The 14,278-nt window shown below is 40.9% G+C and overlaps 1 protein-coding gene across 1 annotated transcript in view; it reads right to left on the bottom strand.

Moving 5' to 3' along the window:
• The window catches only part of LOC127636083 (serine/threonine-protein phosphatase 2A 55 kDa regulatory subunit B alpha isoform), a 1,105,001-nt gene that overhangs the window by 882,621 nt on the left and 208,102 nt on the right, over nt 1-14,278 (bottom strand). The gene's annotated exons all lie outside the window — the stretch shown is intronic.

Below are 14,278 nucleotides of genomic sequence, written 5' to 3'. Positions count from 1 at the left end.
ACTAAATTGATTTTGGATTTTAACCAAAAAAATTGTCCAAGGGACTAAATCTCTGTCACGTTTGCACTTGTGATTTTATTGTGAAGGTCTTTTTTTAGTAGTTTTGTTTTTATTCCCATCACTGAGTGACAGTGTTTTGTATCTTTGTTTCACAACATGTTTAACATGGTTACTCTCTGAATGATGCTGTTGAAGGGTTTAATGTAGATGTTTATTCCAATGGACCAAATTTCTCTAAATGACCATTTTTTTTCTCCCTCTTGTTGTATCATATATGTAATATCAGTGTTTACACATATGATACATTCCTGATATTCAATATTTTAAACAATCATCTCATCTAAAGCATCACCATCACAACTGCATTATGTCCCTCATATTTGTCCAGCAACTTTTAATAAATAAATGACTACTATGATTAAATGAATCGCAAAGAGTGGCCGTTCATTTGTTCAATGTGCATTTGTTCAATGTGCGTGATACGAGATATTTGTGTTGCTCTCCTGGAAGTGTCGTGACACAGAATTGTTTGCAGCATCAGATCTGCTGTTAAGATCAATCCAGAATCATGTACAATCAATTGGCTTTCAAGGATGTGTAGCGTTGTCATTATTAACACATGCTAACGATTGGGGTACAAGTTATGTGACACTACATTTTTGCGTTAATGCCAATTTTCTCGACAAAAAGTGTTTCCAAACCGTGTTTTTGTGACATTTGAAGTATTGACATAGAGTTTATGCCCTACAGTTAAATGGACAAATATTGTCAACACTGAAATTTTAGCAGTGATTTGCGTTTCCATCAGCTTTATTTTGATGCGATAAAACTTTATTCGTAAAAAATAGAAACGTAGTTATTGTTTTTATAATTTTGTGTAATAATGCAGTAAATAGAGAGCATGTATTAGTTATTAACCGTTTGTTTTACACTGACAGTTTCATCTAACTCTGTATGCCAATTAAAGAGGCTTGTCATTAATTAAATACATCGAATAAATATAAACTCATGGTTGTTTTAGAAGAAGAACCCTTTAAATTAGTAGAAATTCTTTTTTTCTAGAAATAAATATTTTGTACACTCCATATCGCATTTGCGTCCGTGTTATTCAGGTTTGAGTAAAGAACCGATCACTGGATTGTGCATGAATGTTAGTGTAGCTATACCCCTTCCAGGACCTGGCAGTGTGTTATAAGAGGTTAAATATAATGTTATGTTTATATAGACCTTGTAATGTTTGTCAGTCCCCTTATACCAGGAAGTGGCTAGATTTGTGTGTTGTATGTAAACCGGCCTCATAAACCCCTTTGGCTCCATAAACCACAATCTGGTCCTGACCCCGTAAGCCTGTGAAATGTCACATTTTTTATATATGTATGTTGTGAAAGTGAAATTTTATTTTTAAAGTGAGATTTGTCTTCTGTAGATCAAATAAAAATTTTTGACATGAATTTTAAGTTGACAGGATGATGGGAAAGGTGGGTCCCCGTAAACCACTGAAAAAACACATTGGTCTCATAAACCACATATGCCTGTATGTGTGTGTGTGTGTGTGTGTGTAAAAGTCAAAATATATATATATATTTTCCCATGAAATTCAGTACATTTCAGTTTCAATAGAAAGGAGTGACTCCATTGCTATACAACACTCTCATTACCACCCACCGTCCAAACAGAAACAAAATAATCACATGTCTTACCATGCACTCCTTGATAAAGGCCCTATAGTCCTCCTTGAGTTATTCACACAGGACTTTAATCACTATTTTTCTCTTTAGGCCAATGCTGTTGCACTAAAAGTTAAAAATAAATAAATAAAGGTTATACATCCTGCTCTAGAGCATATAAGTAATTTGAAAGAATGTCAGTGACAGAAGGAAAGGGAGAATGAAAGAAGTAATTCAGGGAAGAAAAGAAGAAATAGAAGTGTAAATAAAGAAGGGAGGAAGAGTTGGGGGAAAAGGGGCAATCAGGAGAAAGGGGTCTAAGGAGGAAATAATGGAGAGAAGACCAGAAGAAGGGTAAAGGAAAGACTCGAAGAAATAGAAGAGAAGAAAGGGTAAAGAAGTGAAGACAATTTATAAGGAGGGCATGAATGCAGGGTATAAGAAGAAAAAGAGGAGATGACTGACAGAGCATTAATAAAGACTGGAAGGAGGACAGAAAGGGTGAAAGAAGGAGAAAAGAATCACAAAAAATCACAAAAAAAGAGGAGGACAAAGATTAAAGAGAGTCAAACAGAAAGAAAGAAGGGGTAAATAAGAATTAAGGAAGGAGCAGGGGTGTAAAGTAACGAATTACAAATACTCATGTTACTGTAATTAAGTAGTTTTTCCCAGGAATTGTACTTTTTTAAGTAGTTTAAAATTTTTATAAATTTACTTTTACTTGAGTACATTTGAAGTGCTGTAACTTCACTTTTAATGCGCTATTTTCCCACCATCTGTCTTCGTACTACCCTGTCCTGATTTTATTTTTATCTATCAACGTGATTGACTAGGGAGAGTCTCGTGACTCCTGTCAAATCACGCAAAAAAAACTTGAATGGCAGCTGTAGAGCTGGTGCCAACTTTTCTGGATATGGAGGATGCCTCAAACACATTTCAACACCTGAACATCTCGGCCGCACCTGAAAGGGATTTTCGCAGTGAAAAAGGCCAATTGCATGATTGTGTCATGTGAGTTTAACTTGCTCAAGCCAAATATCAGCATTATTCCTGCCTGTAATTTTAAGAAATTCTTAGATAAAGGCCGACTGCGGACGGTGGTGCGAAAGTCAGAGAGCGCCTGACACCGTTGTGTGTTTGTGTCTTTTCGTTTAAGTTCCTTATTAACATATTATTTATATTGTCAAGCCGGTTCTCGCCTCCTCTTTTCCCTTGTTCCCTTTACACTGGTGCCGAAACCTGGGAAGGAGGAGGGATATGCCGTAGTGGAGTTCTCGCCTCTACCATCCACCCCAATTTAGCAGCCGCGGCCATCTGCCGGGGGACGGAGGAGCCCAGCTGCCTGGAAGCGGAGGAACGGCCCCCGACCACGAGGGGTGAAGGGGCTCCTAACCGGCCACCTGGAGCAGTCAGGGCCACTGCCAGGGGCGGGGGGAGACCCCTACCAGCTGCTAAACTTGGCGGGGTTAAGAGAGGACCGTTGACCACGAGCGGGGAGGGGCTCCCGGCCGACCTCCAGGAGTAGGAGAACCGCTGCCAGGGGCAAGCCCCTAAAAAAAGTACATTTTTTGTTGAGTACATTCTTTCTCTGTTCAGTGCCTTGCAATGCAGGCCTTTATCCACATTGTATCAGCTGAACAAATTAAGTTTTGCATGTATATTTGAATTAGAATACACAAACCAAAACTCCTCAGAATAATATCTTAGACTATAATACCTACATTGCTGACTATTTCAAAATGTTCCAAACGTAAAGCTAATGGTAACTAAAGGTGACCTAATATGGCGATTTTAACCATAAACTCAGCACTCACTTTCCAATACAAATGTTTTTTCACCATAGAATATAGCTTCGCCTACCAAAGAAATACATAAAGAGGAAACAAATACTTATTTTAACTGTGACTGAGTAAGAAATTACACAGTTATTGTTTGACATGTTTTCAATACTCACGAAATTAGAAGGACCTGTGTCGAAGGTTGCAGAAAGTTTTTATTTGTTTATTTGTTTGTTTGTTTGTTTGATTGATTGTTTTTTGGCAGCAGAAAGTTCCAGAAATGGCAGTCAGAGTGTGATGTCTCTCCTCTCACTGACATGCGGGGTCAGGGCACAAACCCAAATCATTAATCCAAGTAACTTCACTCTTATATGTCCAACCTGGGCCATTTACATTTCTTTTAAAAAAAAAAGACATCTGGTTATAAATGTATACTATTTTAATTGACCTAAAATGAGTGATTTATGGTTATCCAATGAATGCCCATAAGCACTTTTCTGAGTGCATGCTTTGCATCTGTTTCTTATGTGCCATTCACATATCCAGTAATATCACGTGAACTGCTCATACCATCGTCCAATGACAGTCTTACATCCTTTTCGAGTGGCACGTGGGTGTGTCTTATAACTGAGTCGATAGTTCATTGGTTGCTCTCACATGTCAACAGTCCAATGTCATTTTTTTAACTTGTTTCTTAATTGGAGAAAGAAAAGGAAAACGAAAAGGAAAAGCAAAACAAAAAGAAAATCCATTGGCAAATGAATTGAGAAAAGCAACTGCCAAATACTTTTTTAAAATGCAATTTAAAAGGTGCTTTTAAAATGCATTAAATAATTGATTTAAAAGACTCAGACATTTAATGACATTTAAACATGAAATAAATATGATTTATTAATGCACAATTTTACTGTTAAATATAATGACATTTTTGAACATGAATTAAGTAAACTTGATTTTCTAAACTTTGAAAATTAAATTAAATTGTAAGTTTATAAATTGATTGATTTATTTAAGTTTTTATTTTAAACTTAATAGATTGATAATTTATTCCCTCATTCTGCTTCATTGCTGGGATGGATTGACAAATGGTAAAATAAAATGATATTCAAACAATAAGGAACAGCAACAGGCAAACGGATGAAGAAAAGGAATTGCCAAATGCTTTTAAAAATGCAATTTAAAGGTGCATTTAAAAATGACTTTTTTAACAGACTAATGTGCTGTTTTATTGCTAAATATAAGTGTATTTTAAAACATTAATTAAATAAACACATTTAAATGTGTCTATTTATTTGTCCATTTATAAATTGGTTTATTTATTCACATTTTTATTTTCAAATTAATAGATTGATAATTTATTCCTTAATTCTTTTGTAAATGGCACTCCTGGGCTTCCATATTACAGCACATCTGTACACATCAACTGCCTGCACATTTAGACTAGTGTTAGGAATTCCTTGTCTTGTTTCACTGTTGCCCTCTGTCTGCCATTTTTGTCACCTTTGCATTCCTTAGTTTTCACTTTTGTCCCTTGTGTAGCCCCTTAGTCTCTTTGTTAGTCTTCGTGTTCACTTGTCATTGTTAAAGAACTACACTTCCCAGAATCCACCTGCCATCATCACTGCCATTTTGTTCATTGTTCCCACCTGTGTCTTATTCAGTCATCACTCACTGTGTATTTAAGCCCTGCTTTTTGTTCACTCCTTGTCATTTGTTGAGTGTTGTTAGCCTGGTATGTGTTTCCTGCCCGTTTCCTGCCCGTTTCCTGCCCGTTTCCTGCCCGTTTCCTGCCCGTTTCCTGCCCGTTTCCTGCCCGTTTCCTCTGTCTTGTGTTTATTTCCCCATTGTGGGTTTTTTTCTTTGTGTTTATTTGTTTATCTGTTTATAATAAAGTAAGCTTGCATTTAGACCCGCTCTCCTCGTCTGCCTTCGCTGTCTGCACGCGTAACAGAACGAACGACCAATATGGATCTAGCAGCTTACCTGATGGAACTGACCCAGGCGGAGTTGACCATCCGCGAGTACTCCCACTTCTTTTCCGCTGTTGCCATCCACACCGGCTTCGACGACACATCCCTGAAAACCATCTACCAGCTCGGGCTACCAACATACCAGCTGAGGGGATTGCCGAACTCCAGAGACCTCACGTGGAGGGAATATGTGGATCTAGTCTTGGGAGAACTCACTGCCGGGGAACCACCTCTCTCGATCCTGGTTTCCGCCACTGGGCTTTCCGTGCCTGCCACGGCCAACGAGCCAGCGTTGCCAGCTTCGTCCGCCCGGCGGAGGGGGAGAAGCGGAAAGGCTTCTGCTCCCCAGTCTCTGCCTGCCCCGGCCAGCGAGCCAGAGCCCTCGCCTGCCCCGGTCTGCGAGCCAGAGCCCTCGCCTGCCCCGGTCTGCGAGCCAGAGCCCTCGCCTGCCCCGGTCTGCGAGCCAGAGCCCTCGCCTGCCCCGGTCTGCGAGCCAGAGCCCTCGCCTGCCCCGGTCTGCGAGCCAGAGCCCTCGCCTGCCCCGGTCTGCGAGCCAGAGCCCTCGCCTGCCCCGGTCTGCGAGCCAGAGCCCTCGCCTGCCCCGGTCTGCGAGCCAGAGCCCTCGCCTGCCCCGGTCTGCGAGCCAGAGCCCTCGCCAGCTACGGTCAGCGAGCCAGAGCCAGAGCCTGCCCCGGTCTGCCAGCCAGAGCCCTCGTCAGCCACGGTCAGCGAACCCAAGCCAGCGCATACCACGGTCACCCAGCCAGAGCCTGTCGCCTCAGAGGACAGTGAGCCAGTACCTGTCGCCTGGGTCGTCCCTGAGCCAGCGCCTGTAGCCTCGACCGTCCCTGAGCCAGCGCCTGTAGCCTCGACCGTCCCTGAGCCAGCGCCTGTAGCCTCGACCGTCCCTGAGCCAGCGCCTGTAGCCTCGACCGTCCCTGAGCCAGCGCCTGTAGCCTCGACCGTCCCTGAGCCAGCGCCTGTAGCCTCGACCGTCCCTGAGCCAGCGCCTGTAGCCTCGACCGTCCCTGAGCCAGCGCCTGTAGCCTCGACCGTCCCTGAGCCAGCGCCTGTAGCCTCGACCGTCCCTGAGCCAGCGCCTGTAGCCTCGACCGTTCCCGGGCCAACGCCAATAGCCAGGACTGACCAAAAGCCAGCGCCAATGGTCATGCCCATCCTAGAGCCTGTGCCCCTCAAGCCTTCCGAGCTTCCCAGAGCTCCGCCTTCCGAGCTTCCCAGAGCTCCGCCTTCCGAGCTTCCCAGAGCTCCGCCTTCCGAGCTTCCCAGAGCTCCGCCTTCCGAGCTTCCCAGAGCTCCGCCTTCCGAGCCTCCCGAGCTTTCCAGAGCTCCGCCTCCCGAGCTTTCCAGAGCTCCGCCTCCCGAGCTTTCCAGAGCTCCGCCTCCCGAGCTTTCCAGAGCTCCGCCTCCCGAGCTTCCCAGAGCTCCGCCTCTCGGGCCTCTCGAGCCTTCCAGGACTCCGCCCCTCCAGCCTGTCCTGTGGCCTCCTCCCAGGCCTCCTGACCCGGTCCCTGTCCTGTGGCCTCCTCCCAGGCCTCCTGACCCAGTCCCTTTCCTGTGGCCTCCCCCCAGGCCTCCTGACCCGGTCCCTGTCCTGTGGCCTCTTTCCAGGCCCCCTGACCCAGTCCCTGTCCAGTGGCCTCCTCCCAGGTACCCCAAGCCTGCCCTTTGTGCCCCCTTGGACTTCCTGCCTGCCCTCTGTGCCCCCTTGGACTTCCTGCCTGCCTTCTGTGTCCCCCTGGACTGTCTATCTGCCCCTCGTTGCCCCCTGGACTGTCTATCTGCCCCTCTGTGCCCCCTTGGACTTCCTGCCTGCCCTCTGTGCCCCCTTGGACTTCCTGCCTGCCTTCTGTGCCCCCTGGACTGTCTGTCTGCCCCTCGTTGCCCCCTGGACTGTCTGTCTGCCCCTCGTTGCCCCCCTGGACTGCCTGTCTGCCCGTTGTTGCCCCCTTGGTCTGTCTGCCCACCTCAAGCTCCCCCCCAGTCATGGACATTTTTTGTTTTGTTTTATGTTACTTTGATCGTCTGGAATCCGATCCTTGAGGGGGGGCTATGTTAGGAATTCCTTGTCTTGTTTCACTGTTGCCCTCTGTCTGCCATTTTTGTCACCTTTGCATTCCTTAGTTTTCACTTTTGTCCCTTGTGTAGCCCCTTAGTCTCTTTGTTAGTCTTCGTGTTCACTTGTCATTGTTAAAGAACTACACTTCCCAGAATCCACCTGCCATCATCACTGCCATTTTGTTCATTGTTCTCACCTGTGTCTTATTCAGTCATCACTCACTGTGTATTTAAGCCCTGCTTTTTGTTCACTCCTTGTCGTTCGTTGAGTGTTGTTAGCCTGGTATGTGTTTCCTGCCCGTTTCCTCTGTCTTGTGTTTATTTCCCCATTGTGGGTTTTTTCTTTGTGTTTATCTGTTTATAATAAAGTAAGCTTGCATTTAGACCCGCTCTCCTCGTCTGCCTTCGCTGTCTGCACGCGTAACAACTAGTGGTGGTAGTGAAATAAATAGACACTAAATGTGTGGCACACACTCATCTCTTATTTTAAAGATGTCTTTGCCCTAAATTCTAAAATTAATTAAGTATACGAATTGTCAGTTACTGAAAGTACTGGCATCTGTTCCCCTCTCAATTTCTAACAGTGAGTGAATGGGTTAAAGGCTTTTTCAGTCCAATGCTTCATGTAGGCTATTTGAAACCAATTTAACGATGTGGCGTCAGGGATGCTGTATCTGATTATGTTGGCTTGTGGCTAATAAAAAGCTTTGGCTGAGTTAAAGTCATAGGTTAAAAAAAGAAGAAAAAACAATATTAAACACAATCATCCATCTAATCTGGAGCAATTAGATTACTGAAAGGATTAGTTCCCCTAAAAGTAATTCAAATTGTGTTCTGTTTCTCAAACAAAGCTATTGTATACTTTTAAAGCACTTGAAATAGAGCGCACAAGTCAAATGGGTTACTTTTATGACACTAGCATGGTGCTTTTTTGTCATTTTGGAGCTTGACTGCCTCAGTCCTCATTCACTTTTATTATATGGGAAAGAGTGGAGAGGATATTCTTGGAACAATGTTCATTTTAAGGTGAATTATACCTTTAAAATATCACATCTATGTTGTTTTAAATTGTTTAAAAATGCACAGCATCAACGATTACATTTGAATGCTGTTTACTTGTGTGGTTGCAATCAGTTCCCTATTTTTATTCTTTTTGGCATCAGCTGAAATAATTCTCCCTTACATTGATTTATCTCCTGTAGAAGACTGCTGTTAGGGTATTATACCTCTGCCATGATGAAAGCAGGGTGAAACCATAACAAGAAATGAATGACTTCAGATCTGGCACCCTTGCAAGGCACTGCTGCAAAAATCTCATGATATTGATGCCAAGTTTGTTGCCTAGCAACTCTCTCAGCCTGGGTTTGGTTATGTCCCATTTGTGAAAATAAAACAGGCAGCGTTTGGCAGAGGCTATTTGCAATTATATATACCAAAGCATCTTCTTTGCACTAGGTGCAAATAGTGTAAGATACATGTGCACCCCTTATTAATTACTAGAACACAGTATATGGGCATCACTGCAGCATGTTTATTGTGTTTATTTAGAGTCTTACAGACACCCTTTGCCAACCCCTAAACCTAACCAAACTGTACAAAAAATAATCATGGTTTTACAACATTAACCATAGTATCACCATTGTATTTTAAAGTAAAATCACACTAATGACACAAACTTGGTTGCAATATAAACACCATATTACTGCAGTAATTCAATGGTAAACTGCATTAAAACTATGGCTTCAAAAAATATGGTTACTACAATATTACTACAGTAAAACATTAGTTAATTTCACCCAGATCAACCCTTTCTCTCAACTCCCCGACCTGTGAGCAAATCAACCTTTAATCATTTTTATGCATTTGAAAAATTAATAAAGGAAATATTAAGAATGGAGACAGGATGGGGAAAAGTAGGACAAAGGTGGAATCGAACCTGGGATGTTCAGATGAACAAAACACAGGCACACCACCTTTAAAAGCTTCACCATTGCAGCAGCACCAGGGATGCAGTTAGTCTTCAATTTCTGTGTTTCAACCAGACAATTGGAGTGCAAATAGCCGTGCTGTGTGGCAGGTGCCATTTATATCTATTGCAAGTAGTCATTCCGAAAAAGTTTCACCTAAAAATAAAGAGAACGTCCCTTCAATACTGTTCATGCTATTGCCTGAATTAGACCATGTTCTACCAAATGTCAAAATGTACACAAATTTAAGAATGTTTATTAGGTAAACATTCTCGAGCTGGCATGGACTCAAAACCTGATGATCCTTGTCATCCCAGCACGATTTGACAATGTTCCAAAGAGATTCTTATGTGTTTCAATGGAACCCTGACATTAACTACAAAAGAGTTAATATGATTAAAGTCATTCATTTGCTTACTAATTTGATTTGTGACCTAGAAATAGTGCAGAAAATTATATATTACTTATTCATTTTACCTCAGAACATTTTTTTTGTTATAAACTGTTCCTTAAAAGCCTTAAAAGGCCAGAGCAGTTACCATCATCGTCAGAGGCCGGAAATGTCTCCCTGTTTGGCATAATCGAATGGCATCGTAATTGTATTACGGCAGCAGTGCTGAAATTTGATAGACAGAACAGCAATATGTGCTCCTTTTCCTCTTCTGCTCCTGATTTCTGCCATAGCAGAACCTCTGTGAAGAGACGCATTGATGAGGCCGCATTGCATTAGCAAAGCTAAATGAATTTTCCATTAAGAGTCAGAGGTACTTTGTATTTTCATTGCATCAGAAGGAACATTTAGGCCATAATTAGATGACTGTTATATGAGTAGATGATGGTTATATTATTGTTATTACTTCAGCTGTGTTTTGCCCAGTCACTTCCCACTATAGGCAGGGTAAGGGACCATCTGTTTTAATAATCACAGATATGAGGAGACAGATATGTGACAATAAAGCAATAATCCATGAGAGCCTGTGCATTACAGTGATTTTACCATGAACTGTTTTTAAGGCACAGTCGGGGACGTTTACCATTTGATTTGATCGACTCAGCACATTAGCGTATGAATAGCGCCCTCTGCTGGTGGGTGTGATCACATTAGAGATAATTAGCTGAGCCAGGAGAAACTGTACATCGCTTTGTTTTATACAGATTACATTGCAGGAGAATATTTGTTTTAAATTTGAATTGTTATATTTAAAAGTAGACATTTTAAGCTTTCTTTAGACATATGTTTTATGTTTGTGTGATAAGTATTCACAGAGTTTCAGTTCATTTTTGTGACGTGTTTCAGATACATGCTCACGAACCCAGAGACTGCTTACAGCTCGCCCTTTTTATTTTCTTTATTTTACAAAAGCACAAGGTCTTGTTGTTATTGTGAGTGTACATAAATAAAAGTAAACCCTTTATAGTCTCTAATGATGTCTTACACTTATCTGTATGCCCCAAAATGATGGAGAATTTTATGCTGTTTCCGCTGTAATGACGAATTTTTCTCATTTTCTAAATCACATTGATTACGGTGTATTATAAAATACACTTCTAAATTCTGGATGATTTTCGCCATTGTGAAGGCATAAAATGACTACGAGCACACCTGTGACCGCTTATTGTACACAAATGCAATACAGGTTGCTGTGTTGCTTGGCAACCTTAAATAGCCTACACTTGACATAATTAACTGTTGTATTTGGTGTAAAAACTGATTATTCCATTTTAAGATTAATATTAAATTAGGCAGTTTATTTGAGTTGTGTCTAAGAACAACCCCTTTCCCTGTCAGGATAGAGACCAGGAGATCGGAGGTAAGTGATTCAAATACTGTTTTATTAAAGTGTCACTCGTGCAAGGTGGGTATAAGGTGAGTTTTCAGGTGCAGGTTTGGTGAAGATCGCTGGATGTACGGAGAACAACAGGTAATCCAGATAACTTCAATCGTGGCATAATACTCAGTCTCAGTTCGTTAATCCATTCTTTCTTCTAGGACTGGTCGGAGCAACTTGGACAGATATCAAACATGGGCTTTCAGGAATCGGACGGGAGATCTGGAGATGGCAGAACAACAATGCAAAGGGTTAGTATTGATTCAGGTAAGGAAGCGGAATACTCAGGTGTTCAGGTTTCAGAGGGTTCACAGGATACGGGAGGAAACGGTCTGTTCCTGTTGGAGGTTGACAACGACTGGAATTGCGGTGAGTGTTTTTATGAGCTGGTTGATGGAGTAATTAATGATGACCAGGTGTGTGTGTTTAGTATTCTGGGGAGAGTGATCTTTGAGTGGTGGGTTGAAACGAGCCTGATTGATCCCTGACATTCCCATGGTAAAATCACTGTAATGCAAAACATGTAACAATTAAATGAAAAACAGAGCTGTACGACTTTTAATTTTTTTTTATTTTTATTTTTTTTTAGAACACCAAAACTTCCCTGAGAAACTTGATAGTATAATGTGTTGCCATCCCTCTAACATCATGGCAACACATTATACTATCAAGTTTCTCAGGGAAGTTTCCCAACAGTTAATTCAAAGACTGTCTTGGAAATGAGAAACCAAAATTGTTCTGTGAGTGGGCGCTTCTCTATGACTCATTTCAGAGATAACAACCAGACAACCTTTCATGTTTACTTATTTATTTAAATATTCTGTTCACTGTTTTGTTTATGAGATATAATGTGGCCCATTTGTTTCCTCAGAGTAATTGGAGTAAGACTGTTATATCATCAGATCATGATAAATCAGAGCTCTCTGGGTAATTAAAGGAATAGTTCACACAAAAATTACAGTTCTGTCATCATTCACTCATCCTCATGTCTTTGGCCACCCAAATGACTTTCTTTCGTCCATGAAGCACAAAAAAAAACAAAAAACATTAAAATCGGTAACCTGGTCCCCATCTACTTTTGTTATAAGAGAGGAACTCTGAAATTCTTCTAAATGTCTTCTTTGGTGTTCTACAAAACAAAAAGTCATACAGCTCTGTTTTTCATTTCATGTATGAAAGAAACTCATCTCTGCTACATTCTTACCAGTACTTCATTATGGGGATGTTGTGTATCAATTTGCTCCATCTTATCTTCTTTCTTCTTTGGATGCTGTGTATCATGTTGCTTTAAGATTTATATAAAATTGCAAACAATCAATACATCATTGTACATTGTTTAATAGAGTAGCTTGGCTTTCTTTGTCTATTAGAAGAGAAACGCACTGGTATACAACTATTTTCAAGGCTATCTTGGGGTTCGTGCCTTCGCGTCTGTTGTTTGATCCAACGGAACAGTCTTGGTAAATATTCCCTTTGCTCTCAGAATTGTTATATTCTTTCTGTTTCCCATGTTCGAAATAAAATGAACATTTTACATTTATGTTTCGTCAGCATAAAGATGAATCAATGACTTGTAAGTGTTTTTAGTATTGTAAATGTCTGTTTTCTGTTTGTAATTTTTTTATTTAAATTAGGCTGTGTATATCTTTTGTGACTTATTTGCTGTCCATCTTGGCCAGGACACTCCTGTAAAATAGATTTTTAATCTCAGAGCATTTATTCTGGTTAAATAAAGGTTAAAATAATATAATTATAATGATGACAGAATTTTAATTTTTTGTTTGAACTATCTCTTTAAGACCATCCCATATGCATGCCATTAAAGAGATAGTTCACCTAAAAATTATAATTCTCTTATCATTTACTACCTCTTCATGCAATTCCAAATGTGTATGACTTTCTTTCATCTGTTGAACACAAATGAAGATTTAACCACTGGAGTCATGTGGATTATTTTTATTCTGCCTTTATGTGCTTTTGGAGCTTCAAAGTTCTGGTCACCATTCACTTGCATTGTGAGGGCCTAGAGAGCTAAAGTATTCTTCTAAAAATCTTAATTTGTGTTTAGCAGAAGAAAGTCATACACATCTGGGATGGCATGAGGGTGTGTAAAAAAAATTTTTGGTCAACCATTTCTTCAAGGTGTAATATAGACTTAACTAGAATACCTATAGTGTTTATAAGGACTTCAGACATGGTATTGATCTATTCAAAAAGGTGGGAATAACACCAAACATCATCCATAGACTGTTTCCTTGAGCTGTTAGACTGCCCCATGTGTATCTCCCTTCCAGTTCAATCTGGCAAATTGTTTTATTTGCACCTCTGGAGGAGGAAATCTTTTTATAAACTCTATAGCGCTATAGCTTCTATCTGCCCCAACATACACCATTGCTCAAACCCAATAGATCTGTCAACATTGATTCTATTGGAATGGTGACATAAGCTGGATTTGTGAATGTAAAACCTTGACAAAATTTTATACAGAGCTTTAACCCAGTACAATTTTGACAAGATATCCTAACTTTCAGCCAGCTGGGAGCACAGATATCCATTAGAGGTGTTAAAATGGGCAGGCGAAGTCCCTGACAGCAGAGCAAGACTGTTTCTTTAATTAAATGTCTGTAGTGCTCTTAGCAAAGTCACAGCTCTACATTGTTAAAGGGATAGTTCACCCAAAAATTAAAATTCTCTCATTATTCTCTCACCCTCGTGCCATCCCAGATGTGTATGACTTTCTTCTGCAGAACACAAATGAAGATTTTTAGAAGAATATTTCAGCTCTGTAGGTCCATACAATGCAAGTGAATGGGTGTCAAAATTGTGATGCTCCAAAAAGCACATGAAAGTGTCATAAAAGTAATCCAATCCAGTGTTCTAATCCATATCTCCAGAAGTGATATGATCAAAAAATCAAATCAAAATGTAAGTCCTTTTTACAAGAAATTCTTCTCCCTGCCCATTAAGGGGCGACATGCATGAAGAATGTGA

Source organism: Xyrauchen texanus, chromosome 43 (genome assembly GCF_025860055.1).
Source record: "Xyrauchen texanus isolate HMW12.3.18 chromosome 43, RBS_HiC_50CHRs, whole genome shotgun sequence".
Lineage (NCBI taxonomy): Eukaryota > Metazoa > Chordata > Actinopteri > Cypriniformes > Catostomidae > Xyrauchen > Xyrauchen texanus.
Note: the sequence above shows the minus strand (reverse complement) of the source record. Positions and strands in the feature narration are given on the sequence as shown.